Raw genomic sequence first — 14,421 nt, forward strand, 5'->3', positions numbered from 1 at the left:
TCTTTCTCCTTTTTTTTCCCCCCCTTTCACCTCTCCCTGAACTGATGTAATAATAAGTCCCCAGGGAATTGTAAAACTGCTTGGAATCTTTGTTACAACATAAAGGAGAGTGATATCCTAACAAGAATATTCTCCCCAGACTACTACTCCAAGTTTAGTGTTAGATTTTTTAGTGATCATCTTCTGTTGTTTACTTTCCTGCTTTGTTCCCTTCCGGGTCTGCATGATTATACCACCAGGGCCAGGTGATGAGCAAAATAAAATCAGTACATGCGGTTTCATTTTTGGATGGGTAAGGTATGCAATAAATAAACAGATCAATACATATTTTGTATATTTGCAGGTAGAGAGGAGTAAGGGGTTAAGCATGCTAATTCTAGAGCTCTGTTCCTCCCCAACAGTAATTAATGAGCTGGCAAAGGTGTTGGAATTGACTTTCAGAACACCAGAATCTATTCAAAACTTGCAATGGGCAGAGGAAGACTTGGAGAAAGAAGGTGACGCTCTGTGGTAAGAATGAACTTTGTGCTCTAAATGGCCTGTCATCCCCCAAACACAAGATTAGCAGGGACAGTGAGGATGGTTCGGATGGCCCCGAAGTCCTGGTTCATTCACTGGTGCCAGAGGAAGTGGACTCTTCTCGAAGGACTGTAGTTGTCCTTCAGCCTGTCTAGTGGCTTCTTCAAAGATCTGCAGGAAGGTTTCCCTTTCTTCTGCCTCACAAGGAGTTGTCCCAGGGCTGGACAGAGTTCTGGGCAGATTTTGCTGAAAATGTTGAAAGGCATTAGAAAGTCATCTATCTTTTAAGTAAATGAAACATAATAATTTATCATTTATGTTTATCCTTTACCAATTTCCATAGAATTTATTTATTTATGGAGAAAATCATTTATTTATTGGAATTATCATCTTGCTCATGGTGAATCTTTTTAACATTCCCCATTCTGAAAGTCTGATGGAAATAAAAACACTTATTTCTCTAAAAATATATATTTTACCTTTATAATTGAATTTTTTTCACTGAGTATGGTGCACTGGATTTAAGGATTTTGTTTTGTGTTCTCTCATTTTGTTTTAATGATGACACTCCATTTTCTGCCTCTTTTCAGTTCTTTTGGATTTTCCATAGAGATGAACATGTCATCTCTGAACACTTATATTTCTTCCATCCCAATCTATATACTTTTATCTCTATTTCTTATCTCATCTCATTAGTTAGGACTTCTAGTATATTGAAAAGGAGTGAAAAGGGGGAATATTTTTGCCTCGTAACTGATCTCAGTTGGAAAACTACAAGTTTCTCACTATTAAGTATAATGTTACCTGTAGGGGTTTTTTTTTTTTTAGCTATGGTTTATCAGTTGAGAAAGTTCTCCTCAATTCCTTACTGAGAGTTGTTATAATCAATGCGTGTTGACTTTTGTCAAATACTTCTTTTTCCTTTTTCTAGTTCCCTAAGGTAGAAACAGAACATTGTTTTTGGATCTTACTTCTTGTCTAATATATACATTCAATGTTATTAATTTCCCTCTAAGCAGTGCATTTCACTGCATCCCACATATTTTGATAAGTTGTGTTTTCATTTTCATTTGATTCAAAATATTCTTAAATTCTCTTGAAATTTCTTCTTTTGATACATGTGTTATTTAGAAGCATGTTGTTGAATCCACAATTTTGCAATTTTCCAGTTATCTTTCTGATTGATTTCTTTGTGGTCTCAGAGAAGACAAATAAAATTATGATTTCTACAATTTTAATTTTTTAAAAAATAAGATTTATTAATTTATTGATTTATTGGTTTGAGAGAGAGAGAACACACACAAGCAGGAGGGACAGAGGGAAAAGGGGGAGAAAAACTCAAGCAGTTTCCAGGTACAGTGTGGAGCCCAACGTGGGGCTCAATCTCACAACCCTGAAATCACGACCTGAGCTAAAATCAAGAGATGGAAGCTTAATCTACTGCACCACTCTACTGCACCACCACCTCTCTTTTTAATTTCTTTATGTATATTTTATAGCTCAGAATGTGGCTTACCTTGACAAATGTTCCATGTAGGTGTGAGAAGAGTATGCATTCTGCTATTGTTAAAAGAAGTGATCTACAGATGTCAATTATATCCAGTTGACTGATGGTATTGTTAAGCTCAACTATGTCCTTACTGATTTTCTGCTTGCTGAGTCTATCCATCTCTAACCGAGGACTATTAAAGTGTTGAAATATGATGATGCATTAATCTCTTTCTTCTTGCAGTCTTATTAGTTTTGCCTCATGTATTTAACACTCTATAGTTAGGCACTTACAAAGTAAAGATTGTTACGTTTTAGAGAGTTGACCCCCTACCATTAAAAAATGCTTTTCTCTATCTCTGATAACTTTCCTTGCTTTGAAGTCTACTTTGTTTAAAATTTATACAGCTATTCTTCTTTTTAAATTAGCATTATCATAGTATGTTTCCTCCACTCATTTACTCTTAATTTGTAAGTCTTTATATTTAAAGTAGGTTTCTTGTCAACAACAGATAGTTGTTTGTGATTTTTGTTCCATTCTGACAATCTGTGTCTTATCATTGGTACATTTAGTCATCAACATTCAAACTTATTAATATAGTTGGATTAATATTTACCTCAACTGTTACTGTTTTCTGCCCTTATTCTTCATTTCTACTTTTGTCTTCCTGTCTTTCTAGTTTTGTATGTATGCTTTTAACTGAGAATTCTGTATTACTACTTATCTTTTTCTTTTTTTTGTAAACTTTTTTAACAGTTGTAGAGTTTGTAATATACATTTACAGCTAATCAAAGTCTACTTTCAGATAACATTATACAAATTCACAAGTGCTGTGGGTACATTTTAATAACAAAATAATCCAAATTCCTCCCTTTTATCCCTTATATCATTGAGGTCATTTATTTACTTATATATTATTATTTACTTATATATTATTATATATTATTTACATGTATGTGTTATATATACATATGTATTTATATTTATATATTTTTGTTATATTTTATTTTAGTTATATAAATTTATTTTATTATATTTTTTTTTAATTTTTTTATTTTTTTCAGCATAACAGTATTCATTATTTTTGCACCACACCCAGTGCTCCATGCAATCCGTGCCCTCTACAATACCCACCACCTGGTGCCCCCAACCTCCCACCCCCCACCCCTCCAAAATTCTCAGATCGCTTTTCAGAGTCCATAGTCTCTCATGGTTCACCTCCCCTTCCAATTTCCCTCAACTCCCTTCTCCTCTTATTTTTAAAATACTTATACATAAGTAAGTGCATTATATATATAATTACTTTAGTTTTAATTTTTTAATAATTCTTAATTTATTAATTTATATTTTTAAATATATTATATATTATTTATTTATATATTATTATATCTTACTTATGTATTAGCATAAAAGATTATATATATAATGTTATATTATCTAATTTTATATATTTTAAGATATACACATAAGAATACATAATTCATATTGCTCATATTAATTGAAAAAAACTATTATCTGTGACATCAATTAAGAATAAGAAAAATAAGCAGTTCCTGGGTGACACAGTTGGTTAAGTGTCTGACTCTTGGTTTCAGCTGACTCTTGGTTTCAAGATCTCAGGGTTGTAAGATCAAGCCCTGAATCGAGCTCCTTGCTCAGGATGGCATCTGCCTGAGATTCTCTTTTGCTCTCCCCTCCCCCTGCCACTTGTACTCTTCCTCTCTTTTCCCATCTCTAAAAATAAATAAATAAATAAATAAATCTTTAAGAATAAGGAAACAAGTTTTTATTTTATTTTCACTTCTTGAGTGTTCTTCCTTTCTTTGTTTAGAACCAGTTTCTAATGTAAATTATTTTCCTTCTGTTAAAAAAAAAAAAACTTCTCTTAACATTTCTTGCAAGGCAGGTCTACTGATCACATTCTTTCAAGTTTTATTTGTCTGAGAAAGTATTTATTTCTCCTTTACTTTTGAAGAATATTTTGCAAGAAATAGAATTCTAGGTTGGTAGGTTTTTTTTTTTTTTTAATTTCACTCCACTTTCTTCTTATTTATACAGTTTCCAAAAAGAAGTCAAATGTAATTCTTTTTTCTTTTATTATTAAGATGTTTTTACTTCTCTGGTTTCTTTCAGGATTTTTTTCTTTATCTTTGATTTTTCTGTATTTATAAATTATATGTGGGACTAAATCTTTTGGCACTCACACTGCTTGACATTCTCTTAGTTTTCTGAATCTGCTGTTTGTTGTCAAACATTAATTTTTTAAATATTTTATTTATTTATTTGATAGACAGATATCACAAGTAGGAGAGAGACAGGCACGGGGGCTAGGGGCAGTGAAGCAGGCTCCCCGCTGAGCAGAGAGCCCAATACAGGGCTTGATCCTAGGACCCTGAGATCATGACCTGAGGAGAAGGCAGAGGCTTAACCCACTGAGCCACCCAGGTGCCTCAGTCTCTTTTTACATTTATCTGTCTTTCTTTAGAAATTAGGCCATCCCGTTACTTTGTAACTTCAGATATTTGATGGGTGGGTTTAAGATTTTTTTTTTTTTTAAGATTATCTTGCTTTTGTTGTGGAGAAGGTAGTAGAAGTGACAATATTTCCTTCTTTCTAGGCATAAGTGAAATTGGGATTTACATTTTAAATTGTGTCATTTGTTTTATAATGTGATTTTCTTTATACTCCCTAGGGGGGTCCCTTTATTGTAAACAATGTAACTTAAATTCCAGGTCTACCCAATTGTCAATTGTTCAATCAAACAATCGTTTACAACTTCTTATGTGTCAGTATGGCCCCAATAATAAGTTGATATATCAATCCAAATACAACTCAGTCACTGCTGTGTTTTGTTCCTGCCTGACACCTTCAGTAAGTCTCACCTTCCATATTCCTTGATCAAGCATCATAACTCCATAAATTTCCCAGGCATAGTGATTAAGGAAACTGCCATTTATTCTTCTCAAACTAGAATAATTGTATACATTTTCAATTCCCTAATAAGGCATGAAAGTCTGTACTAATCCTCTCAAATCTGGACATATCAGTACTGAGTGGTTTTCTGACAACGTTTAGTATTGATTCTGCCATGAAAGCTTGAAAAAGTGCTGTATGATTTTTGTCTGGTCTATTCCTGAGAAAATATTTTTCATTGGTTCACAGCTTCTTTCTGTCTCACTCTATCTCTGCTGAATTTCTATGTCTTCTGCACTTCTCCAAGATGTCTTATAAGTTAAAATTTGACCTTTATGGAAACTGCTTCTTTATAGAAGAAAGCAGGCAATAAATGTAGAAGCAAGGTAGAGCTGGCATTAGAAAAAACTAAATTTGGCAACCCCAATGTAAAAGTTGACTAAGGTTCATATGGTAAATGGATATAAAAATATGTGAGTGTAAATTTATTGGTAATAATATATTCAGAAGGGAAAAGCAAACTTATACAATGAATAGTCAAGACATACCTCAACCAAGGGTTCAAAGTTAAGCATGATCAATGGCTATAAATAATAGAGAAGATTGCTCAATTAATAAGGGAGCATTCTGGCAGTCTTGCAATTTTGACGAAATTATGGTAATCTTTTCAAATAAGCAAACATACTAAATAATCATTTCCTTATGCAGGAAATGATACCACATAACATCTCCCAGAGCAACAGCTTCTGTATTGCCTCTTATGGCTTTAATATCATAGGGTACAGATTCCCAACCTCAGCTGTTATGCATCAACAGCAAGGAGAAGGCAGTTTAAAGTGAAGCAATAGCAAACTGGACATAATATTATGACTCTGGTCCATATTTTTGTACCTATATTTGTGTTGCAAGGTATATTGTTGAGTTGAGTAACAAAATTAAATTTCAAAACAGTACTAAGTCTCATATGTAGGTGTGTATGTACACGTGCATACATGAAATATTTTACTATTATATATGCACACATACACACACACATATATGTATATATGCACATGGTTTATAAAATATATATGTAATGTACACACATAGACATTTTTACAAAATCACAAAATGGAAAGCAAACTAAAAAATTGTTCAAATTCTATGAGCTGAATCTGAAAATTTATCTAATCAAATGTGGGGAAATTAAAGGAGTTGTATCTTCAAATTATATGACACACATCTTTATATGTGCATACACATTTGTGTACATATGTATTTGTGCATATGTTTTGTATTTATGTGTGTGTATAGTGATATAGATACAGATAGATGATAGATAGCTAGATGTGTGTGTGTGTGTGTGTACACATAGCTCTGTTTTTATTGACAACATGTTTTCTTTTTGTTTTTCACATTGGGCCATTTTTATTGCAGCACTTTCAAAATTACTTTGTCTTCCCCCATACTATCTCTTTAAGCTGTTAATATTAGCCAATGAACTTTTTTTTTTTAAACTGCAGGTGTCATATTTTTCAGGTCTAGAATTTCCATTTGCTTCCTTCTTATCATACCTATATGTCTGTTGAGAATTCCTCTTTCCCTTCATCAGGAATATATTGTGTTAAACTTTTCTTCAGCTAAGTATTATACCTACTTTACCACGTTTTCTGATACTTACAATATCAGGATCATCTGGTTTCAGTTCATTTCCTTTTCTTTTGAGAGTGTTTGCCATTCACCTGGCTTTTCATATATTAGGTAATTCTAGATTGAGTCCTGGAAATTATAATATCACCTGGGGGAGAAAGGAGATTATTTTATTTTTCTCTGTTAAGAGTTGTTTCTTCTGCTTTATCTTTCAATTATCTTAATTGGCCTTGAATCAAAAGCTGTTTCATGGGCCATATCTCTGGTCTCATTTCAGATCCTTTCTTTTTAGTTGAGGTTTTTTGGGGGGTATTTTTAGTTTTTTGTCTAGAAATGCATGATTGAGGGATCAAAGAGTGATATGCTGTCCTAAAGTCGAGACTCATTTGGCTCTTTTTCTTTCACAAAATTTTCTTCTCTTTGTAAACTAGTTTGTTTCCATATTCAGGTCTCAAAATTGCCAGGTCACAAAACTATGGACTTCTCACTATCGCTATCAACTCATTTGCTGCACTGATGATAACCCCGGAATTAAATCCATAAAAAATGGAAATGTACTCTGTAATATTCCCCTCCTATGAATGTAAAATTTCCCTCCTACGAATATCCTATGAAATTCCCCTCCACCAAAATCTGCTTACTCCTTTTTGTTCGCCAGTGTTGTGTGCTTTATACCCAAGTTTTATAGGAGTTTTCTGCAAAAGATCAGTCAGGTCCCATCTTACTCATGAATAGAAGTTTAAGTCCGGTCTATACTCTTTTCCAAGTAAATAATACACCACAGTTTTTTGTCTCAAGCTCTTTTAAATGCTGTTTCTTTCCCCTGAAATGCCTCATCACCTTCAATACCTTTCTTCATGTTCCTAACTTGAGTGAATCTTCAAATATTGGATTTTTCTCTCTTTCAATGAATTTGATAGCCCCCATTGCACTTCAAGCATTGTTTCATAATCATTGATTTGTTTATCTATTTATCCTATTAAAACATACATATCTTAAAATCTGTATTCATATTTTAATATTTCTTTATATCATCAAGGCTTATCTAAGTACTTTATCCATAACAAGTACTTTTATATATATATTTGTTGGATGAATGAAAAGATTGAGCTAAGTAAAATTAAACTAAGTCAGTCTTTATTCCTCAACATTGCCTGTTGTTGATAGGAAATTTATTTGGTGTGTCTTCCATCTGGACCTGAGGGAATTTTCAAAATTACCACAAGAAAATGGTCATGGAGGCCAGAAGAATCTTAAGATTAAGTGGAAACACATTGTTAAGCTGAATTAAGGGGGAAAATATGGGGAAGTTAGTATTTCTGAAAGATAGTCAAAACTTGAAAAATTTTACTAAATGTCACAACGAACACTTCAGCTGCCAGGAGAAGTACCACTAAGATCACTTCAAGAGCTATGCACTGTCCAATGGCTCTGTTATTCACCTTAGAAGGAACAAGTCAATGAATAAATCACAGCACAGAAATAGGGTTTTAAAACACTTTATGATTAAAAAAAAATTCATATATATTCTGCCCAGCATTACTCAAAATCTCTGACTCACTGCCAGTTCTACTCTCAGCCTGGAGCATTAATACAGTTCTTTGTAGACTCATCTAATTATAAATGTAGTTTAAAGATTACTATTGCCTCTAAAAAATACAAGATTTTTAGATGACACCTCACTTCTAATACTCTCACTGAGAAATTTATTGAGTTTTTAAAATGATGATTAGTATTAGATAATAATGTTAATTTAAAATATATTACAAGAAATCTTTCTATCCCATATTAAAATATATTGAGAAAGAGGAATAATAGATTCTGATACAATAATTTAGTTTGTACTAGACACTATTATAGATAGAGACACTTTTAAAATATCATCTTATACTCAGGGAAATTATTGTTGCTTGGGATAATACAGTATACATAATACACAAATAATGTTCAGTTATGGTAATAATAGTGATTACATTGAAAGAAAGATTGGAAGGTTGAAGAATTTCATAAGATAATGGATATCAGCTGTAACCTATCCATAAAAAATTTTAGCATTATAAATCATTTTTATATTAATGCTTTTAGATAAATTATATTTGGAGTTTACACTTACTTATTTTTAAATTTATTTCATCTAGTTTTTAAATTTTAGTATCTACAGTGAGTAGAAAAGTGTTAACTATATAACTTTTGTATTAGAATTTTGTTTGTAATACTAGTTCTGCTTTTGTAATTTATCTGAAAAAAATCAGAAAAGTATTAACTATACAGCTTTTATTTTATGAGATTTTTTGGAAATACTAATTCTGCATTTTCAAATTATCTGAAAATATCAATAAGCACAGTGTATTATTTGAAATACAGTAGCAATTAAGTTTCATCAACACAATTATATTTTCCTTGATAATTATAACATGTAAGAGACAAAAATGACTTCAAACATATTTGTAAATTAGGTGCTCATTAAAATAAATCATCTAGTCATAAACTATATTCTTTTCTAGATTCAATTTTACCTGGTCTACTCGGAGGTCTGAAAGTTACAGTTACGGTCAGTAATCACACCTGACCCAATTTATTTTTTTTAATTTTTTAAAGATTTTATTTATTTATTTGACAGAGAGACAGAGATCACAAGTAGGCAGAGAGGAGGCAGAGAGAGAGGGGGATGCAGGCTCCCCACTGAGCAGAGAGCCCCATGTGGATCCTAATCCCAGGACCCTGAGATCATGACCTGAGCCAAAGGCACAGGCCTAACCCACTGAGCCACCCAGACGCTCCTCCAGTTTCTTACCATAACCATACAAGGCTGCTTTAGGAAACTAAAGTAGTGTAACACTAGAAGCTATGTTCAAGAGAAGATGTCATCCATAATATGGGTGTTTGTTTTAAGAAAAAATAACAGCTAGGACATTTTTTTTTTCAAAGAATTTAGGCATGAATACATGTCAAAAAAAATTTCCCCCTTGCTCTAAGGTAAAAGCATATAAATTCAAAGACTTACTCTCATTGGGACAGTTTTATAAGCACATTAATGCCAGTTACTACAATTACCCTTTTTACCAACATAAATAATTTGGACTTTATGTTTCAGTGTTTGTAGCAACTATGTGAGTGACAAGATTAAAGCTGGGAGCCTGCTGTAAACATAGACTTTTTGGTCATCCTCTGAACTTCTATTTTAAAATAGCAACCTAAGGTGTATCATTCAGGTCCTCTTGCTTTGTAGAGAAGCTCTTCTGGGAAAACAAATCCGACAATTGGAGAGGTATGAAAACATTGTACAAAGAAGGCGTGTAACAATGTTCAAATCCCTGAGTGTAGTTTCCTCAGAGGCAACTTCACTTCTGGTGGTCCTGACTGTCCCTGACAATCACCGGATCTCCAATTCCCTTTTGTTTTGTTAACATGTGCTTGATTTAACTTCCTGCTGTTTGATACAGAAGTATCCTGACTCACAGAAAAGAAAGTCATACGAAAAGTCCTACAAGTTGTACAAGATTTAACAGCAAGTTTGGGATACAGAAGCAGAAAGCCTAAAGCAGTGAAAACAGAATGGAAAGGTGAAATCATGGTATTTGCAACAGTGTTTCAGTGATATTTTCGAGAATCAAGGAGAAATAAAGTTTTTATTTTCACTGGGAAGGAAATGAACCATTCTCCCCTCACCACCCCCTACCAACCACCCCACTGCCCCCCACACCTTAATTACTCTCCTCAATACTATAAGGTCAGTTCGGATTATGTACTAACTCAACAAAATTTAAACACATGTTAGATACCAGAAACTGTGACAAACATTGATATGACGAATGAATATCCACTAAATGGTTAGATTTAGTGTTCATAGCAGTTGAAAACACCTGTGTAGAGGTAGTGTCCAAAAGACTGAAATAGAGGTGCCTGGGTGTCTCAGGAGGTTAAGTATCTGCCTTGGGCTCAGGTCATAGATCTAGGGGTTCTGAGATTAAGTCCCACCTCTGGCTCTGTGCTCTGTGGGGAGTCTGCTCCTCCTTCTGCCCTCCCCTCTGCTTGCACACCTGCATGCTCACTCTCTCTCTCTCTTTTGAATAAATATAATCTTTAAAAAGACTGAAATATCATTGTGCCCAATATAGGCAATAATACAAAAGTACTGATGGCTCAAATGAATGACAATGAAATTTTTTTTTTTCTTACTTAAGTGATGCCCTAGGCTGAGAAACACCAGGTAGGTTACAGTCTCATGATTTGGAGTTTCTTTGAGACTACTGCATTATCAATTCTCAAAATCATCCTAGAAGTAAAATAAGAGTGAAGACAAGGCAAGCCATATTTAAGATTGCCTAAATATGAATATTATTAAAAAAACTATAAGAATTTAAAAATTAAGTTTGCATATTAAACTCAAATATTTTTTAAAGTTTATTTCTAACTATAGCAAATTTAAGTCTATTGTGACCTTTAAAAAATGTCTTTAAAATACAATTATCTCTGATAAAAAAAATATCAGTCTCTGTTGAGGTTCAGTTTAAAAACAAAACCAAAAATTGTTGTTTGTTATGCTGACAGGTGATCTAGTAGAAGTTGCTTTCACGCCAATTTAGCGTTTACTGTTTTAATTAAGTTAGTTTCTTAAATGTTACACTTACACAGTCTTTCCTTTAAAGATGTCCTTAAATTTGGGTTCATGGAAAGGTCACTTGTAAGGATTATAAACTTTGAGTGCCTCAGTGATGGATTTTTCTTCAGTTGTTCATCACCAGGGGAGTTCTGTATTGAAAAAGAAAAGAGCAGTAATTAAGAGCACAGAATTCTTTAGGGTTTTTAGTATGTCTAACTCAAGCTTGGTGGGGATTAATGCAGATTCTTGTTGAAATTCCTAGTCTCCTAATGCACCCAATTACTTAGCTAGTGCTAAAATATGGCAGAATAATCTCTATGCAATTTTTCTAGCAAAATATATTACAGCCTATTAGTATGTCCAGATAGAAAAAGCAATTTTGAACATTGGTTAATTGTACATTCTGTGAAAAGCTCTGGCTAGTTTCATGAAAACCATATGCATACAAATTTGTGAACATATAGTAATGTGATGTAGTTAAAAAGTTCTTGATAATACTGCTTCTACATTATATTAAAATAGTTGGACATAATAATAAGCAAACATTCATTTGATATTCAAAGGAGTTCAGTATAGGGGAAATAAAAATGATACCTTTCTAAAAATGCTTTAAAAACTCTTTGTACATGTTATAGGAAAACAGTATCTTGAAAACTTGGTGATTATATATCTAAGAAAAAACTAAACAGACAATTCCTTAGAATATAATTTGTGTATGATATTTGAATAAGAAAGTCATATACATCAATTTTGACTTACATGCCAGTACTTATTTTTTATTTATAAACTTTGGGGCACTTCAAATTTATGTTTTGTGGGGAGCCTGGGTGGCTCAGTGGGTTAAGCCGCTGCTTTCGGCTCAGGTCATGATCTCAGGGTCCTGGGATCGAGCCCCGCATCGGGCTCTCTGCTCAGCAGGGAGCCTGCTTCCTCCTCTCTCTCTACCTGCCTCTCTGCCTGCTTGTGATCTCTCTCTGTCAAATAAATAAATAAATAAAATCTTTAAAAAAAAAATTTATGTTTTGTGATCACAATTTTATAATAATTTTATTTAAATGCATATAAAAATTAAACATTCCTTCAATTTCCTTGCAGCTTCAGCGTGCATAGTTATAATTGTGTTATAGGTTTTTTTTAAGTTTTCAATTGACTCAATCATGATATTCAAGCATAAAAATAAAAGTTCATTTAAAAATGGCATTAATATGGTTTTATGATATAGGTCTTTTAAAATATCAGATTTAGCTTCAATATTAAAAATCTGTTTAAAAATCCACACAGGTTAAATAGATATTATTTATTAATAAACACATATTTTAATTTTACTTAAAATTTGTCCTCTGATAGAATATAAGCAGCAGGGCATGAGTGTGCACACACTTGTGTGTTTTAATTGCTGTATCCACAGCTCCTAGAATAGTGCTTTGGCACATAGTGAGTACACTGTAAATATTTTTGATACAGAAAAAAATTTTATTCTTTATTTTAAAAGACAAGAACTTTTTAATCTGTTTAAGCCAAACTGTACAGTCAAATATAGAGAAATAAATACATTTTATAACTAAATATGCATCAACCCATATGAAAAAGCATGTGTTCATAATAGCAATAATGTATGATTACCAAAATATATCATCAACATTCAGAAACAACTTCTGTTTAAAAGATCTGATTATTTTTTATTTCTCATTAATTGGTTTTTCCAATTTTTTATTTATATCAAAAAGAGAACAATAAACCTATATAAAAATTTATCTCTATGTTCCCTTTAATAATTCCCTAGTAGGAAACATCATGAGATTCTGCAGTTACATTGCAATATTTGATTTTGTTTCCTCCCTCCAAACAAATACTACATTTTTAAAGTTACTATGAGTCAATGTCATCTGAATTTGTTTTCAATTGTATATCTTTTCAAAAATTTATAAAAGTTATGTTTAGTTTTACTAGTTTAGTTTTAGAATAGGACCTAGTATGATAAACTGATAGGCTTACAGTTTTTTTACAGACCAAGAAACTGAAGCATTAAGCTACTTAGGTACATTATAAAAGGAAAATAGCACCCAACTGGTAAAGAGGAAGTTAGAATCTACAGTTTTCAGAAAGTATGATTTTAAATGATGGATATTCAACATAATAAATTTCATAAAGTGCTAAAACAATGTTATATTTTAATTGTGCTATCAGAAACTTTTTTATCTTTCCCTATATTATTAGTTGGTATCCTTCTTTAAAAATAGGTAATTTGGGCGCCTGGGTGGCTCAGTGGGTTAAAGCCTCTGCCTTCAGCTCAGGTCATGATCTCAGGGTCCTGGGATCGAGGCCCGCATCGGGCTCTCTGCTCAGCAGGGAGCCTGCTTCCCCCTCTCTCTCTGCCTGCCTCTCTGCCTGCTTGTGATCTCTCTCTCTCTGTCAAATAAATAAATAAAATCTTAAAAAAATAATAAAAATAAATAAAAATAGGTAATTTTTTAACAAATGAATATATTTTTAGTCATTTCCTAATTTTTGACTAAAGAAGAAATATAATCTCTGTTTAAAGAATTCTCCCCCAAGATAAAAAGGGAGTTTAATACTTCAGTTTCCATTTTTAAAATAAAGTAATGCAGAATTACAATAGTAGATCCATCACTCTACAATTGTAAATAGTTTAACACCATACAACACTCCTTGTAAATTTATTTTTGAAAAATTTTAAATTATATTAATAATGGAAACCATTCCATAGAAGTGGAATACTTCTATGGCATGTTACAGAGATGAGAATGACCAAAGTGTCCACTTTGTTAAATATAGTTTTGGTGAGGATTACATGAATACTCAGTGACAACTTATACATCATAAACCTCCAATAAACATTGGAGTTGTCAGTACTTCCTCTATCTATATTTTCTCTTACCATTGCCTGAATTACCTACACCAGACTTTATCCAAATCAATACACATCAATTGCTCTTCTCATACTACCAGTATAATCCCAGATGTTAAATCCATGCTTATTTTCATGTCTAAACTTCATGCAACCATCAACAAGTAACCTAGTTACCTTAATTAGGCCATCAGCAAGAGTCCACCATGCTCAATCATTTTTCCCCCTCTGTAACATTTGGACCTAAAAATACTACACTTTCCAGCTTCCCTCTGTGGTAAGCAAAATAATGGTATCCCAAAGACACCCGTGTCTTAATCCCCAGAATCTGTGAATATGTTATGTTACATGGCAAAATGGAATTATGGTTGCGAGTAGAATTAAGTTTGCTAATAAGTG

At 32.6% G+C, this 14,421-nt stretch overlaps 1 long non-coding RNA gene across 1 annotated transcript; it reads right to left on the reverse strand.

Annotated features, from left to right (window-relative positions):
• Positions 1 to 274: 274 nt before the first annotated feature.
• On the reverse strand, positions 275 to 11,297 carry LOC125096345 (uncharacterized). Its single transcript, XR_007126143.1, has 3 exons — positions 11,182 to 11,297; positions 6,582 to 6,698; positions 275 to 765 (listed from the first exon to the last, which is right to left on the reverse strand). It is a non-coding gene; the product is annotated as an uncharacterized LOC125096345 (long non-coding RNA).
• Positions 11,298 to 14,421: the final 3,124 nt, after the last annotated feature.

This window comes from Lutra lutra, chromosome 3, assembly GCF_902655055.1.
Source record: "Lutra lutra chromosome 3, mLutLut1.2, whole genome shotgun sequence".
In the NCBI taxonomy this organism is placed as follows: domain Eukaryota; kingdom Metazoa; phylum Chordata; class Mammalia; order Carnivora; family Mustelidae; genus Lutra; species Lutra lutra.